Below are 18,662 nucleotides of genomic sequence, written 5' to 3'. Positions count from 1 at the left end.
GGTACAACTGTACAGAATTTATGTACAAATTATGTTTATAAAAATTATATATTATTATTTATTTTATATTTTGACATTTTTAAATGATGGAAAGACCTGTGACCGGTTTGAACCAGTAATATTGGTCATCGGTACTTCGTACTTATGGATTTACGGTCAATATTTCACTTGACCACTCCTTAAATCACACATTGGTTATATACTATATATATATATATTATTTAAGTATACATTTATTAACATAGTAAATTAGATCACAATAGATCGATTGGATTTCATAGATACTATTACTAAGAAGATGAGTGTCACATTAAAATGTAAGGTTTAGTGTCTACCTAAAACCAGTATATTAGTAAATAATGTATTAATCTACGTTAAAATAGTAGAATTCAATCTTCCACAAATATGACCTATCTGCGTCAGCTATTGAGCTATAGCATTTTTATTAGTTTTTGAATAACGAGCAAAATTAATTTCACTGATAATAAACACAAAAATACTAACATCATCATTGTTGACCTGTTGACCCGCCAATAAAAGAAATTAAGTTGATGGTAATATTCTAGAAAAATCTTATGAGAAGAAGTAATTATTTAAATGCGTTTAAATTAACTATTATATTTTATATGAATAGCTATTTTATTAATTACACCCATTTATTATTTTTATTATCATTATTTTATATAAACAATTCATTGATTAAAATATTTTGTACTTATAATATATATTATATTACTTCTATACATGAGTACCATTTTTAATCGTTTTACATGTATTTAGAGAGGCTAAAATTTTATTTTATTACTTTTTAATTATTTTAGATTTGTATATATTTTGGCCTGAATTTTCCATTTTTGAAGTGACAATAATACACCAAAGACTAAAGTATCTATAATTTAAGAAAAAATGTGTTTTTCATATACGCCTATTTTTATTTTATTTATATTTATAGATTTTAGTATTCGATAATCAACAAGTTCAAATATTATTTATTGTGCTTATTTAATAGTTTACACTATAGTGGTATACACTATTCATGGTGTTAAAAAAATTTACTGAGAGATATCCAATATTAAATGTAGGTAAATTATTGTAATTTGTAATAAACATATTAACGGATCAATAAAGTCATAAACTGTGATAAAAATAAACATATAATTAAAATTTAAATACTGACCACATACAAAGATGTTATTATTAAGCTGTAGTCGGTACGTACATCAAAGAAATCTAACATTAGAAATAACAATTATTATCTATAATGCATCTGATATAATAGACATTTAGATGATTTATTAATCTGAATTTATGTAAATTAGATAAAAAAAATCAATATTAATATATAAATACATAATTAAAAGTTCATACTATTAAATGATTTTGAAAGTTTGCAAAATTAAAACTTTATAAATTAAATGAATCATCAATCTAACTTATTATAGTAAGTATAAAAAGACACATAATTATAGTATCTCATCATCTAGTAGTAATTTACTTGAAATATTTATATATTAAATAGAAACATAAAAACGAAACGAAGCAGTATTGTGCACAATTCACATAAATATTTTACAAGTAGACAAATGCATAAGATCCTTTGAAGGTATAGTATCTATATATATTTAATATTACATCTCATCACATATTATACAATATACAGGTATATAGTATATACCTATACATAAATAAAATACACGCATATGATACATATGAACGCATTTTGGTGTAGGAATATAAAAAAAAATGAATAACTCCGGCTTTGAAGTAATATATATTATACACAAAACCGTGTAAACGTTGAAAAAAATGTAGTCGCAATGGTTCTGTGTAGTGGAAATCCAACCATTTTGCCATGTTTCTAAGGGCAGAGCGATTTGTGCGCTAAAAAGTGTACACCCGTAAAAAGCTCACTAGGTTTATATGCGTGTGTCTACCTATATTTATATATTTTGATATTGCGAGGAGGCGGTTTCTGAGACAGCGGGGGTGTCGTAATAAAACAGCCCAAAAGTAGCTGCAATGGGATTACGCACAGTGATGGTGGTGGACCAGAACGTGCGGTTGGAAAGAGAGAGAGAGTGAGTGAGAAAGAGGGTGTAAGAGAGGTTTTTGCGATAAAAATGTATCAAAGGCTGCCTTTAAAACCGGCATTTGACAGCGGTTCCTGGCACTGGCAGTTGCGCTCACACGCACACTCACGATCGGTGTATACTGTAAATTATATATATAAGCACGGTGCAGTCCGTTACTCGGTTCTTAACGGTCGATTAGCCGAATGCGACATGCAGAAATGAATTGCAGGGCCGCAGTTCGAACACAAGTTTTATTGTGATTAAACTTTGTGTGTGTACAAAAATAACTACGCGCAATAATAATATAATAATGATAACGAGTAAAGTTGGACGTTATTGGTCTGCGTGTAAAGAAAAAAACCGAAACCACAGCATTATATATTATATGGTAAGGTTACACTCTAAGTCCAATGCCACGGAAATGCATACGTAGCACAACGCACCAACGATCATAATAATAATATATAATATAGGTTTGCTCATAAATCCGACGGTCATCGTCCCTCCGCGTGACTCGGTTCGCAGGCACCTAATTCGTAATTTAATATTATTTTATATTCTCTACATTCATTCTGCACGATGACACGACGGTCGTTTGATTTTATTATCGTTATTGGTGTTGTGTGATGGTTTTGACAATCGAATAATAATCTTATTAGTCATTACGAACACATATTATATGTGTATACATGTGTTATTATACGACCACTTTCATATACTACATATTAGGCAGCTGCATTGTAATCTCAATAAAATCTTTGTCTGGAATTATAGAACAAAATTCGATTTACTTATTACATTACTTATTAGTTTTATGTGTCTCTAGGGTGTAAGCCTACTTAGAAGTGTACAAGGGATCCCAAAATGCTTGAAAGAAATATCGTTGCATCCAAAATAGTAAAATATACGTATATATTTACAAGTCAACCCCACCCTTTAAGAACTGCTTCCTGTTGAAAGAAAATTAAACGCACATATATATTTATACATACTTATATTATTTTTTATATTAAAATCACAAACATTGCAAAGGTACATAACCTAATTTTTTAGAACGCCCGTTTTCATGGATAATAATCAAATTCCGGGTCCTATTATGACTAAATCGTACATAGTATATAAGATACAACACATCAAAACTGTAAAAACCGTCTCGCCCATACAAACTGCACATGCGTTATATTATAATATACAGAAAAAATAAAACTGTATGTGCTGCTGTCGTTATAGCCTGCAAAGTACAATATTGTTATCGACGCACGATACGGCTGCCCGGTGGACCGCATAATTCCCATTGAAATGGAAACATTTCGCAACTATATTTAACGAACCTATACATACAGACACGCCGGACTCGGTCCCCTATTTGTGCCCTCTTGAGTCGAAATATTACGGAATATTATGTGTCAGTGTATTTATGCGTGTGTGTTGTCCCCGACTTACCTACCTATATAACAATATAATATCTACCGGTTTCGCAAACGTAACGAAATCTCTATCACACCCCGTCATCATCAAAAAGAAGACGACTGCAGTTCTGGGTATTTTTGAATGGCACAAAAAATAAATATCATGTGAATTTTATATTCCGTGAACCGATCGCGAAGACATTAGATGTTTATGTAATAAATAGTAATAATATATGTGAACAATATCGCATTCTTCGGCGTATTTATATAAGTTATAATTACTCTAAATTACGGGTTTTTTTGTCGTTATTATTAATAACAACGTATACAGTATTGTTATATATAATATAATATTATGATTATATCATATATTATACTGGCGTAAAGGACACCCTACACTCTACAGTATTATATTAGCAAGAAACGCGCGCGAATAAATAAAATATGAAATCACAAAAAAAATATGTATACAGCTATAATGTAGTATTACCGGTGGCAATGACTACAAGAAATGAGACCGTCGTGAACAACGCCGTACATGAATTAATAATTGGCGAATCGGGTGAATGCAAAAATATTACTTTATGTATACACATGGTATTATATGGTTATGGACCAGTATATATCATACGTATGTACGTGAAAAAGTTGATCTTTTCTACAAATAGAAATAAATATTATGTTTCCGCTTATACAAACATATTCGTATGTACCACGTATGTATTATATTGTGTACGTATATGTAGAGACAACGTGAAGGAAACATATTTGAACAGTAAATGAATGTGACTTTATTATACATCTTTCGAGACCGAGCTAGTGTTTTATAAACATAATTAATATTTTAAAACACTATAGGTATATTTATGCAATAGTAATATTTTTATGAAATTATAGGTATATTATAAATAGTATAATATATAATAATATGGTATAAATGCATATTACATAATATATGTACAATGGACAATTACACTAGAAAATAAAATTTTGCAATAATACCAATTCTTTATGACTGCTTAAAAACAAATTTATATTGTTCACGTATATACAATAAAAAAGGTAGGTAAGTATATGCACAAAATAAATAATGTCAACCGCTAACCGGTTTGTGTTCTATATAATATTATTACTAAAATTATATCGTATACGCTACTTGTGTTTACAGTTAAAAGTGTATAAACAAATATGAGTGTGACTAAAAAAAAAGTTGATACAAAAGAACAAAATATTTCATCTGCAATCAACAAGTTATACAAACGTATTGTTGTTATAAATTATATATGCTTATATATGAATACACGAATTCACATATTTTAAGTCACTGCCTAACCACTTGACTATTTAAAAATTAACATCAACAAGTAGTTTATTTAGTATGCGACTATCACATGCATTATATTATTATGCAAAATAAAATGATTTCTTTAGAAAACATATAATATTAGTTACGATTCACAAATGTGTCATACATATGTTATCAACCTATATAACTACTCCCACTGCTACATTCCAGACACTCGGGCTATAACTTACAATATAATATGTATATGACGCGTGTGCCTATGTGGCTATGATGTGTACATATGTTATAGCATGCGAATCCTTAATCACTGTATGCGATTAGATACAAATAATTTTTCTAGACATTCGCTTAAACCAATTCATAACTGGCGATCGTTTTTATCGTATTATTATATAATGTAAACATTTTTTTAATTGACCATTATCGTACACGATTGCTATCTTAAATATAATTATATCTGTGGTATAGTGACTATATAGTGATTTATTTTTACCTTCTAGTATAAGTAACAGTAATATACTCAGTAAGTATAAGGCGTGTGCAGAATAATATGGGTTTTAACGATATTTTTGAGTATTGGAGTGTACAAAAGCTCGCTTAAGATTTGTCGGAAAAAACACACGATCGGCCCGAACAAGGACGCCGCGACGCCATTAAAACGGCGACGGTGGACGTGTTTTTACGCATTTTACACACACAAACACGCTCGTACACTTAAAAATTTCGACGGCACACCTCGTTCGTCGACCGAACTAACTATAGGGTTGTGACAGAAAATAAAATGTTTTATGCGAATGTAAACGTGCGTGCATATTTGCCGGCTCCCATGTACGCATATAATGTATACTATATAATACACATTTTGTAGTGTATATTGTGTATGTAAAATGCATGTATACTATATAGTGACTTAGCGTTACCAGACTGTCGCCGATTTGACCTAACCCCGCCGGTATTTCTAACTCGCGTATTATAAATCGGTCCACTGATCCGATCTAATTTTACTTTAATCCAGTGGTTCTCTCTGGACAGCGTCTATTATGTATACAGAATATTATTAGCTTTTTTCTTTCTAAAACTAATACAATAATGATACTATCATATTGTTTTTTCATGGCCTATATATTATATAAATGAAAACAAATAATATATAATCCTGTAATCTTGTTCGTGGTGTGCAGATACAGAGATATCCTGTGGACCAACATTTACAATAGGCACGTTTTATTATTTCAAGCTCAATGTTAAAATTTTAAGGAGTTAGCTGGAAAATTGAATGTGCTAGCACGCTATGGTTTAGCGTACAATCCGGTAACCGAATAACCCCGACAGAGGAGACCTATACTATATTAACCCCTCCGAAATGCTTTGATACATATAATTATTGAACATTAACACAATTCGAGTATATATATGATTAATTCAACCTTTTATATTCCACTTAAGTTCCCTTAAATACTAGTACAACCGTCTATTATGTTCAGTGAAAAATAAAATTAGCTTTTATTAGTCTTAACAAAACTGTCGCTACATTCACACTCAATCGTATTTTTATAATATATTTAAGTTATATGATCAATAATTTAATACCAATCAAGTTAAATTTTTAATAAATTTATATTTTTCTCTGAGTTGACAAGAAAAAAGTTTACAATGTTGTAAGGTATAGAATATAGTACATTCAATTAATCAAAATATAATATATTATTAATTATTATACACCATTATAATTTATAAGTCGTTAAAACTAAACTCCTTTATTTTTTATGAAGAAAATGTCAAAAAAACATTGCAAATATTGATAATGTTTATATGACATCTAGGATTAACAAAAAACCAGGAACAAAAACACATCCTACACTCCAAAGGGACACGAAGATTTTGAACAAGTCATGAGTAGATCTTAAATTTATTATTCTAAAATAGTAAAGTTAATATTATACTATACTATTTCTCGTATTTGAGAAGTATATTTATACATAATTTTAAACTTTTTATTAAAAACATATCATATTACAACCAATAAATATTCAAATTGCCTCTCTTAGACCCCAAAACCAGTTGCTGATATAATAGTGATTTAACAAGCATGCTCAATCCCATTTTAGATTCTGAGCGGAGTAATGAATATATTAATTTTACAATGTGTGTGTGTGTGTGTGTGTGTATGTTTTTTTTTGTATAAGTATACGATGAGTTGTCAATAAAATGCTCTAATTTTCAACTTTGAGGGTGGTTTTGGATAGAAAATTGGATCTAATTTATACTTGAGGTAAAAAATATTCCCAGTATTTTATTTTATAATCAGAAAAAAAACTAAAAATAAGAGGACGCAGTACTCGCATGTGTTGTCTCCGTCTTACACACATACGACATAGCAAATTTTCGTTCATCAGTTTCAATAGTGTGCTGTTACTTTTGATATTAAAGCAAATTGACGTGACCTTGTATAAAATGTATAGGTAAGATTATTATCTAGAGTAAAAACAATTGTATCTAAATATTTTTAATATTTTATGATTATCTTAAAATGTACAGTTTCAAAAATATCATAACTTAAAAATAAATATATCAATAAAATACTATGTGGGGCCGCTTTTTATTGATATTATTATTTTTAATTAAATAATGATCTTTTTGAAACTGTACATTTTAAGAGGTTTATAATAATAAATTAAAAATATAAAGATACAATTCTTTTTTACATCTATTTGAAGAGAATTTTGACGAAATTACTTATTTTAAACTATGAAAACGATGTTAATTATTATTATTATTATTATTTTGTTGTAATTTAAAAACATTATTCGTGGACACTTGAAATTTTTACGTTTATCATATAATTAATATGAATTTCAATAAACAGTATGATATTTTTGATTTATTTTAAGATAATATCTACGTATATTATGAATCTATTTTTGCTTTTTTACGGTATTTATAGAAAGATAAAATTAAATTTCGAGTTATACAGTGTCATTTACATTTTTATAATATGGTATGTCTATTATCATAATAATTAAATACTATATTATCCGAGAATTAAACAACCCAAAATAGTGCTAAAAGTAAAATAAATGACTTTAATAGCTATATCAAATAAAAAAACACCACGAAATAATAAAATATACGATAATATTAACCGACAAATCGTTTCCGCTTAGAATCGTTTCTTATATACAATGATATATCATTGAATTACAATTTAACACACCCATAATGACTCGACACCTAATGTATAGCAGAGCCCACTCGTGTACCTTTTTGCCTTTAGTAATAAATTAATTTAAATTTTTTGATTAATCGAATAATACTTAAAGGCCATATTTGCATATTTTTGATATTTTTTGTACAGAAGTTTTCCGTGGTGATAAAAACTTGTGAATTTCAAATAAAAATCAATATTTTATATCTTAAGTTATTTAATGGATAATGTTTTTAAAAATGTTGATGTACCTCATTCAAAACTATAGTACGAACATCATAGATTTATAATTATCAAAATTTGAAATTTTGATATTAAGAATAATATAGTGCTTAAAAATGTAGATTTACAAAAATAAATAATAGATGTAATAAAACATTTAGTATTTATTGTACTTGGACCATTTTTAGAAATAATACATTTTGATAGATTAATATTTTAATTACTAAAATATATAAACCACCATAGTCGTATCTTTAAAATCCATTATCACGGACCAATTATCCTTAATATACAAAGTTAAACTTAAAACTACTCATTGGAATTTTGATTTTGGTCCGTTAACATTTTCAGTATATTTATCCGCTTGACAATAAGAAGGGAATCATCATTACATAAAAAAAGATTGTACCTCTACAAGACTCTCTAAGGCTTTAGTACAACAAACAATATAAAAAATTTAAAAATGTGGTCTTTTATTATATATTTAAAAGCCCTAAACATTAATGGCGTTTAAAACTTTTTGGTGGTCATGGACATATTTGTTATTGGTTTGATAATTATTATTTGACATTAAATAGTAATTATTTTTGCATTCAGGAGTTGCAGGCTTGGAACCACATACGTTCTGCCTAGTGTCAATGGTCATGCAATTGTATTATACTATATTACTATACATTATTACCGTACTTAATCATTTCGTCAGATTTTTATTGGAACAGTATGGTTTATTAAACTTCAAAGTCTTAAAAACTAACTAGTTGTTAGTAGTAAGCGAACTACGAAACGATCAAATCGACGACGCCAGTGACCGTGATGTTGTGACTTGTGACAATGTGACATACGACGGCGATAACGATGCAAGGAACGGTGCCACGACCGGTCTCGGCCTACGCACATTTCGTCGATATATCGTATAGTAATACTCGTAATATGTCTTTGAACGACTGTTGTGGTTGTTCTGTTGATGAAACTGGTACATATAAAAAAAAATTGGCCACGTGAGATAAATTTATTTCATTCAACTTTTTTTTTGTTTAGAAATCTTATAGTTTATAATAATATAGTAGTATAATACTATAAGTCAAATTCAAAGCTGATACAATATTTTGTCAAAAAATAAAAAAAAATATCTAAGTACAACTATAGGTATGTGCACAGACGCACAGTTATGTTAAGACTGCATTAAAGTTGTTGTTTTACTGAATTTTATTTTTGAAGGTTTGTGCATACTGTGTATTTAGTTTAAGAAGATAACTAATTTATCGTTAATACACTGGTTTACGATAACTTAAATACTTCTTAAATAATGCATTTTTTCTTTTGTGAACAAAATTATTTGTAAAAGCAATTTACTTTTTAAATTATTTATGTGCTGTAACATTGAATACGATATTATTTAATAATATATTAATATTATAACACTGTTTTTTTTTTATCCAAAAGCATACATATATATAGAAACATATTGTTTTTCTATAATTATATAGACAAGTTAATATGGATATTTTTCAATTGACACAATATTATGTACTGTCAATTAATTGCTTTTTAACTAAAATCAGGAAAAAATTTGTTAAAATTTTAAACATGATAATTTGAAATAAAATTATACTGAGTGAATAAAATTAATTGAATAATATCTTTACTGCAAACCGCAAAAAAATGAAGTGTTGAAAATATAACGTTTTAATGTTTGTAATTTGATTACTTAATATATAAATTATAAATGATAATAATAAGAATATAAAAAGTATTTGACAACAAAATACAGATGACGAATTATAGTATAGACAGATAGTGTATTTTATTTATCATCTAAACATTCTAAACTATACTAGATAGATGTCCAAAATTCTCATAAATAATAAATATTTTCATTGATCGATAATTTTATTTATCAAAATTGTCTGACCATGTGATAAAATAAAAAATTAAAAAGTGATCGTTGAAACGTAATAAGAACCACTTATAAAATTTTTGAGAGTCTAGTACCATACCGGTCAATATGTAATTAATTATATTGTATTATATGGATTTATTATATTAATATATTGTATCAGGACGGCCGGCGAATGATTGCAATTTCCTTGTAATGGATGTGCCACATAGCAAAATAATATATAATTATGTGAAAATATATAAGTACCTATTATTAATTATTATTATTATTATTATTAGTACGAAAGTGCTTATACTTATTATACGCATTAATATAATATGCTTTCGTATAAGATGACGGCAACATTCGAGGATCCATATATTATTACAACCGGAATCAAACGAACACAAAGTATAAAAATAATATAATACATGTGCTCTGACAATCAAGTCATATTATTATTACAATGTGTAGTGTGTACGCGCAAAGATATGACCATTAAACACGTCACCGGTTTAACGGAAGAGCGATTGGAATATAAATCATGTTCATTTTTTTCCGTTTTCGTAGAACGATTCACATAATGTCTGTTTATTATTTTTTAATAATTGCCAGGATACAAATGGCATAACATTATGTACGTTATCGAGGAAAGGCATAACTTTTTAGCAATCAGAACTACAAGAGCACCTGCGGCAAAGATACCATCCTTCTCCATTGGAATTTGTTTTAATTGTGTATAATTTAATGGTTTCTCATCAATCGATTATTATTTTTTATGTGTAAAAAAAAATAACCGTAGACAACCGAATATTTGAAATTTTCAAAAATGTCTATATTGGCACGTTTTTTTATGATCACTGAAAATAATTTATCAACTTAGACATCTGGCATATTCAATCTTATTTTCTATGAATGTCGAAATAAAAGATTTTCGCCTAGTCAAAAACTAATACAAATTTAGTATAAATAGTCATAAATAATAATAATATATTATAAATATTATTATTATTATTATTTCTTAAAATAAATATATTCATACGTCATACCTATACTATTATTAAATCAACAATGTCTATAATCAAAATCACTAATGTAGTAACCTGGCTCATTGCAATAATCAAAATATTAAATATTATACACAAAATAAAAATTAACGTATAAAATACAGGAAAAACTCTATCTGGCGTTTATTAATTATTCGCAGACGTTTGCGAACAATGTTGAATGGTATAACTAGGTATAGGCGGTATAGACTATAGTTGTATACAATATGGGTATTAGGCATTAGCTAATAATATAATAATTATATACTATTGTTTCTATTGCACAAAGGTAGATTTGGGTTGAATTATCTCGTTTATACTGTACATCTACACAGTATTTAGTAATATATATATCTACGTCAAAACTATTCCGACGAAAACAGACAATTGTCCGTGCTATATATTCGGGTATAGACGTAAATATATTATTATACATACAATATAAAATGTATGGTTATGGTATTACTATTACAGTAGTACACTCGCCCGTAAAACGTACTACCCACGTCCCACATATACCTTCTATGATATATATTATTATTATATAATATTATACATACGCAATTTCGGTTCCGACGGTGTATATAGTATATACATAATATATATTTAATACTGCACGGCGCGGCGCCCTGTCATCGTTTCTCACCGGTCGCTGCTGCTACAGCCGCTGTAGAATTGTAGGTACCTATACGCGCCTGTGTAACGCCCGTCCAAAAATACGTCTTATTAAACATTTATAAAATAATTTCAAACCGTGTTTTTGGTCTCCGAGGCACTTGGATACATTAATTTTTCATACCCAAACTCGGGAATATCGAATTTCTGAGCGATTCGTTTCACTACCAGACGAATATTTCGCTACCTCACGCGGGGCTAAATTCATTCGACGTCGCACCGTGCGCAGGTATCCCGTGAATAACTTATTAGGAATTCTGACGTACAAAAAGCACACCGAATTTACCCTTTATAAAAATATTATATCATTATTATTATACACAAACAGAAATAGAAAACCGTTTCTCAACGAACTAGATATTAAGTTATATAAATTTATAAGCAATTTTCAAGTTATGTATTAATTACAACTAGGTATCCGTTTGTATATTATTTCATAGAACTATAGTTATCAGTTTATCACTGATCATAAATACATACGGATATTATGTCAAATATATGCAATTATAAATTTATACGCAGCTGGGTTTCCTTCAGCTCTCGAGTTGTTGAGCCTTTTTGTCCTATTATTTACGCCTACGGGTCCTACCGGAGGAGTAGTAACGACTACAACGACTTCGAAGTTCGAATCCGTTTCCGTTTAAAGTTTCACAAAACGCACTTGTTAAAATTCAAAATAAAAATAAAAATCAGTATATCATACAATAAAATGATTGAAAAATAAACAGATGCCTTTTTGTGCATTATATTATTATTACTATTATTGTACTGTATATCAAAATAACAATAAAATATTATTCTCATGTAATCAAAACAACAATATTATTAAATGGGTATTATATTATAATATTATTGTATCACCATACACACTTTGCCCGTATTACACGCATTAATGGAACTAATGACTGAAACATTGTTTAACAACGGTTTGCGCATCTGTTTATTTTTAAATTTCCGTTCATACAAGGCGACGGGGCGGCAATGATTCCTAAAGACCACGAGTCCCCGGCGACTATATAAATAATAATATATAATATATTATTTTTTTAATATAATACGACCACCAGCCGATAAATACTCGCTCATACTTATTATAACACAATGGCTGAATGGCGGGATATGGCCATAATAATAATTATTTAGACAGACTCTACCGCAGAGAGTGAAACAAGTTTATTGTTTAAACTATTATACTATGAAGTATAGTCTGTATTAAATAATAATAATATATATAATAAATATATGAACAAAAAAAAAATTGAACCGATCAATATTAAACTGCGCTGTATTCTTAGAATTTTCTATTTTCTTTAATGCCTTAAACTATAAGCGCGTGTTTAATGAATTCGTTAAGTGCATATAGTATGGAAACTTTTTTTCAAATAGACTCGTTTCTATACATTATATCTTAAAATTATTTTACGACTGATAAAATATGTTTCATTGTAATAATGAATACTCAAGATAGGAAAATTTCACAAAGGGGACATTTTTACGAAATGTGTAGGTTATCTATACCTATATATACAGATCTACATACTTTCAACGTTAAATCTAATATTTTTTTTGCTCCAAAACGCAAACTCTAATTTTATTGAGCAACGTTAAACAAATTTAAATATACATTAATATTTATGTAACATTAAATATCCATATGAATATTTACTTTAAAATACTACCTATATATATAATCGTATTTGCATAAAATAAAAATATGTTTCGTTAAAATTAAAGGGTTTTTTTAGATTTTATGTGATTTTACTAGCTGATTCTAGTGTATGTCTTCGGTCGAACTTAATATGAAATTATGTTATTTAATTTATACTTTATCATCGAATTTATTGATTCTGATTGAGAGTTGATAACTATTTCAATCATTGTTATGTCATATTAGTATATACGTAATACCTATTGCGTAGGTATCTATAATAACATACCGACATACTTTGTAGAACTATACTTACTTTCATCAATGTATCGAGAAGTAGAAAGCTAAAAATATGAACTTATCATATTGTATGTAATGAATGACAAATTACAGAAATTATTTATGTTTGAGTTTGACAACTAATGTGATGGATATAATGAAAACATTAAAACATTATACGCGTACTACAGAATACAGAATATCAGGATATAAGAGCTATTATTTTGTCTAAAATTATCTCCAGAAAGTTGGATAGTATAATTTTTCAATAACTCTTATTCTTACAATTTTTATTGGTGAACTACTGGAAAGTGAAAACAGAAATATCAACAATAACTAATATTACCTAGCTATATTGTTAGGTATTTTAATATTTGCTTAGAATTATTGATGTCTTTTTATCGTTAAATTATATTATTCGCGTATGGCGACGACTACAAAAACTTATTTTATTATATTTTTGTATGACCAAAATGGGTATCACGCACAAGACGATATTATCAACCTGCAAAATCGTGGAATTAATTGTACATTTCTATAAGAAATAATATAATGGAAAAATATGCTAAATAATGATACCCTGCAGTGTAAAAGGGCTATGAATAAAAATATATATATTTTTTGTTTCTAGGTATAAGGTATAGTAGGTAAAATATAATTATTATTATATATTATATTATATTATTATACTTATCAGTAATTTATTTATATATATAAATTATAGAGTATAAAGTAATCTCGATTGGATCAGAATATGTAATTTTGAATACAAAATAAAAATATTATTTATTATATTATATGATTGGTAGTCTACTGAAAATGAATATTGAATTATTGAACATTAGTGCAATATTAATAAAATACCTGCATCATTACTATTTTTCACTCTTTTGATGTATATGGTACGAGGAATCGTGTTGACTGTTCTATATCTTTGTCATAATATAATTAGCTACTTACCTATATATTGTTGCCAAGCTGATAATTCTTTTTTTATACAGTAAATAATGCATAAGACGTGATACGCGTCCAACACCAAGCCACATATCGTGAATCTCTTTACGTAGGAAGTTTCAGTATTTTTATTGCAAATTGAAATAGTTTTTTTAGCTTACTTTTAAAACATTCATAGTTATAATATATACTTAAATATTATATTTTGTCTCAAATATACTAGTATTGATTAGACATATATAATCAATGATGCTACTATGCTAGTTCAATAATTGAACTTCAATGTAGCAAATATTGTTTAATTATATTATTTGTATAAATTATTAATGTACTCGTAGTTCATGGTTTATGTAACTCTAAAACGGTTTTCCAATTGTTTACGACACATTTTTGACAACTTGTTATCGTTACACGAAAATATATATGAAGAAATATAAAGAATGTATGAGTATATGAAATTTGACAAAACGTATTAATTCATATTTTTTTTTTATTATAATACTATTTATTTATATAGTTTTTAATATATTTTATCATCTAATATTTAGATAAAATATTCTTAACTTACTAACTTGTGTGTGCTAGTGCAACTGTGGGTCAGATTACAAACTTGAATAATTGGTCACAGAGAAGTGTACTATCACTGGTCATAAAAAATAATATTAAATTAAAAAGTGTTAGAGTGACTTTTATCAGAATATAATTTACCACAGACTTTTTAGAAAACATTTAAGTCATGCTTATTATACAATTATTATAATTCTTTTTGTGGATATAATATTAATTATTGGAAAGATACTTAAATGTAAATAATTGTTTTTAAATACACTTATTTAATTTACAATTATACTGTATATAATATTTATATTCTTCACTTACTGTACACTGAAATCTGACAGTGTATTATGAAATAGTGTCATATTATATAATATTATTTAAATTGAATTTAAATCATGCTTTGCTTTAGTGACGAATAATATTTGTCAGTATGCAGTATGCACACACATACTATTATATTGGTAAATACAATACAATATTATTTATACATTTATACCTATATAAAGCTGCATGTTGATATTTTATATAATATTACACCGATATAGTATATATGAGAATGCCAAATATAAAAAAAAAAAAAACTATACGTATATTATTGTATTTCACTTGACGTTTTCTCATATACAATTGCAAACAATTCTAAAAGTGACGTCCCCCCTCTATATATATATATACACACACAAACAATTCTTGCATATACATTATTAATTTTTATTCGTCATTCCTCTACTGATATAATATATATATATATATATATATAAGCACGTTTAACCGAATTTATGTGTGTATAGTGTTCACCTTCGTTTCACCGTCACAAGATATTTTTCGTTGACTTTTTCCCTGCCTCTAGCACTTCCCTTCTTTTGATTCATCTGTAATATTGGCATACACAATAGAGGTTTTGAAAAAAGGGTCCTATCAACAATAATAAACCGATTCTGCGAGCACAAGCACGCACGCACGCACGCACGTGTGTGTGTGTGTGTGTGTGTGCGCGCGCGCGCATGCATGTTCATATGTACATAATATATATGCTTACGTATTTTATTTTTTGTATCCACTTCTTTGTGCCTTTCATACTCCTATCTTTTTTCTACCTAATAGCTTAGGGGTCTGCAGTCCGTTCGTACGCTATTCACCTGCTCTCGCGCATTCAGAATTTTTCGACTTCTGGTTTCTACGCGACTGTTACTAATCTCTCTCCCAGGGTATGTGGGGCGTCCCTCGACGTCAAATACAAATTATCGATTCCGGTGTGGGGAAAAAATTATTTAAAAAATTTGCTCAGTCATTGTAAACCATCATACAGAGGGACTTTATGAGAGGAACTCTTTTTTAGTTTTTATTTTATTTTTATTCTACCCTCTATTGTGCACCAATGACGAAGGACACCTCAATCTAACTCATCGAAGGGACTAAATGGAGATTAATGTATTTATACGGTACAATAATATAATATATTATTTTTAACCGCCAGCTACAATAAAATCAGAAAACCTATACCTATACAGAGAGACCCCATACCCAGTAATTTGTTAAAAAAAAAAATTATCATCGAGTTTCGTTCATTTATTTTGATAAACATATTGGATGCCTTTCATAAATAAACATGTATACTTTCTCCCTTCCGTTTTTTATTATTAATATATTTAATAACAATCTCACGTTACCGCAAAAATATTTTTACTATTGAAACGTCAAACTGATATTACCGCCCATTTGTTCACCAAGAGGGCTAGTGAGACCCTTATGTTCGCATTTAAATAATAAAAATTCCTAAAAACATATTATTATTATTATTTTTAAAAAAATGCCTGTTTATGGTCTAACAGAGGATAAAACTCGATCAGCCAAGTATGACGTCAGAAATGCAGTACACAGGATTATATAGGATATACGCAAGTCGCAGCTGGCGGACGCTTTTATGATTAAAAATCCGCCGGCTCAGCCCACGCACGTATATATATGTATATATGTATAATATGTAACATAGAATCATGTAGGGTGTACAAAAAAAAAAACTGGTCGCTTTACCCCTCGTGAATGTCTAAATACCTTAGGAAGCTTTGGGGTCGATACGTATAGTAATCCTCTTTTTTTAAACAGGGACTCCCCAACACTGAGTCATGTTTTCTTATTGTTAGAAGTGGTACGAGGGTTGACACAATGCTATAAAAATTACCTTCAATAAATAAATCGTATTAAGATTATTGTAAAAAAATAAAAATATGATAATAAAAACTAAATAAAATGAGTGGCCCTTAAAATATACTTAGTAATTGAACTTACTTTTTTTTAATCCTTCAATGTTTGTTTCAATCAGTTTTCTAATTAAAAAGTTTCTTTTAATCTTAAAAGTTTTATAACCAAACAAAGTTTCCGTTCTTTGTCCGTATATATTATACATTCTTCATGTGGTCATCTTCTGGTCGGGTGCCTCAGTTTATTCAAAACACACGAAAGTTTTCGTACGGACGGATTAAACTTATTAGATCCGAGATATTCCAGTGATCTTTATAACTGAATGTTTAAATGTACGAGCAATAAAAAATAAACATTTAAGTATACCAGCCCACTATTTTTTTTCTCACAAATGGATTTCGTAAGACATTAATGACGATATAATTTCATGGAATAATTAAAATTTAAAAATTACCACAATTGATTACTCCAACAGTCACGAGTTAAACACTCTGTTGCTTTTCCTATACATTCTAACAACGTCCGTTTTAATATTACCGCATCTATACACTGCTGAATACTTGAGTGACTAGTTACTCTCATAGTATATTCTTATTTCCTTTTATAATCGTCACGAAAAAAAAATCATTATTAATTATTTGACAGACTTAAAGTGTATTACAATACATTAGAGTACTAGACTACTTAAAAATATTATTTACATGTTTTGTATATTATTGTAATATAGATATGAATCTTAACTATAAACTACATAATTTAAAATATTTAAATACATCGAAATCAAGTTCCAAATCACATAATCCGCATCGATTATTCAACTATAAGTACCTCTATATCTATCCACACATAGTATATGGTGAAATTTTTTTAACCAATACTTTTTCAAGAATTTAAATAAGCTCATAGAACTAATATAAAATATATAATATTATATTAATGATTATCACCATATCATATCGTTAGATCTACACCAGCAAAGGCCGTGGTTTAAACCGTTTCTGGGTATTTATTACAAATTAAAATATCACGTTCACGTATAATATAAAAGATAATATTATATATTTCAGTATTAAAATAAATCAATTAAAATCTTATTTTTAATTTGAATATTGATTAGCTAAATTTCTTGTAACTAAATCACCTATCTATATACAGCTATAGATCTGTATTATTTAATCGATATTCGAGGGATGCTGCAATTATCTGT

This window comes from Rhopalosiphum maidis, chromosome 2 (genome assembly GCF_003676215.2).
Source record: "Rhopalosiphum maidis isolate BTI-1 chromosome 2, ASM367621v3, whole genome shotgun sequence".
Taxonomy (NCBI): domain Eukaryota; kingdom Metazoa; phylum Arthropoda; class Insecta; order Hemiptera; family Aphididae; genus Rhopalosiphum; species Rhopalosiphum maidis.
The sequence above is the reverse complement of the archived record's forward strand: the minus strand, read 5'-3'. Positions refer to the sequence as shown.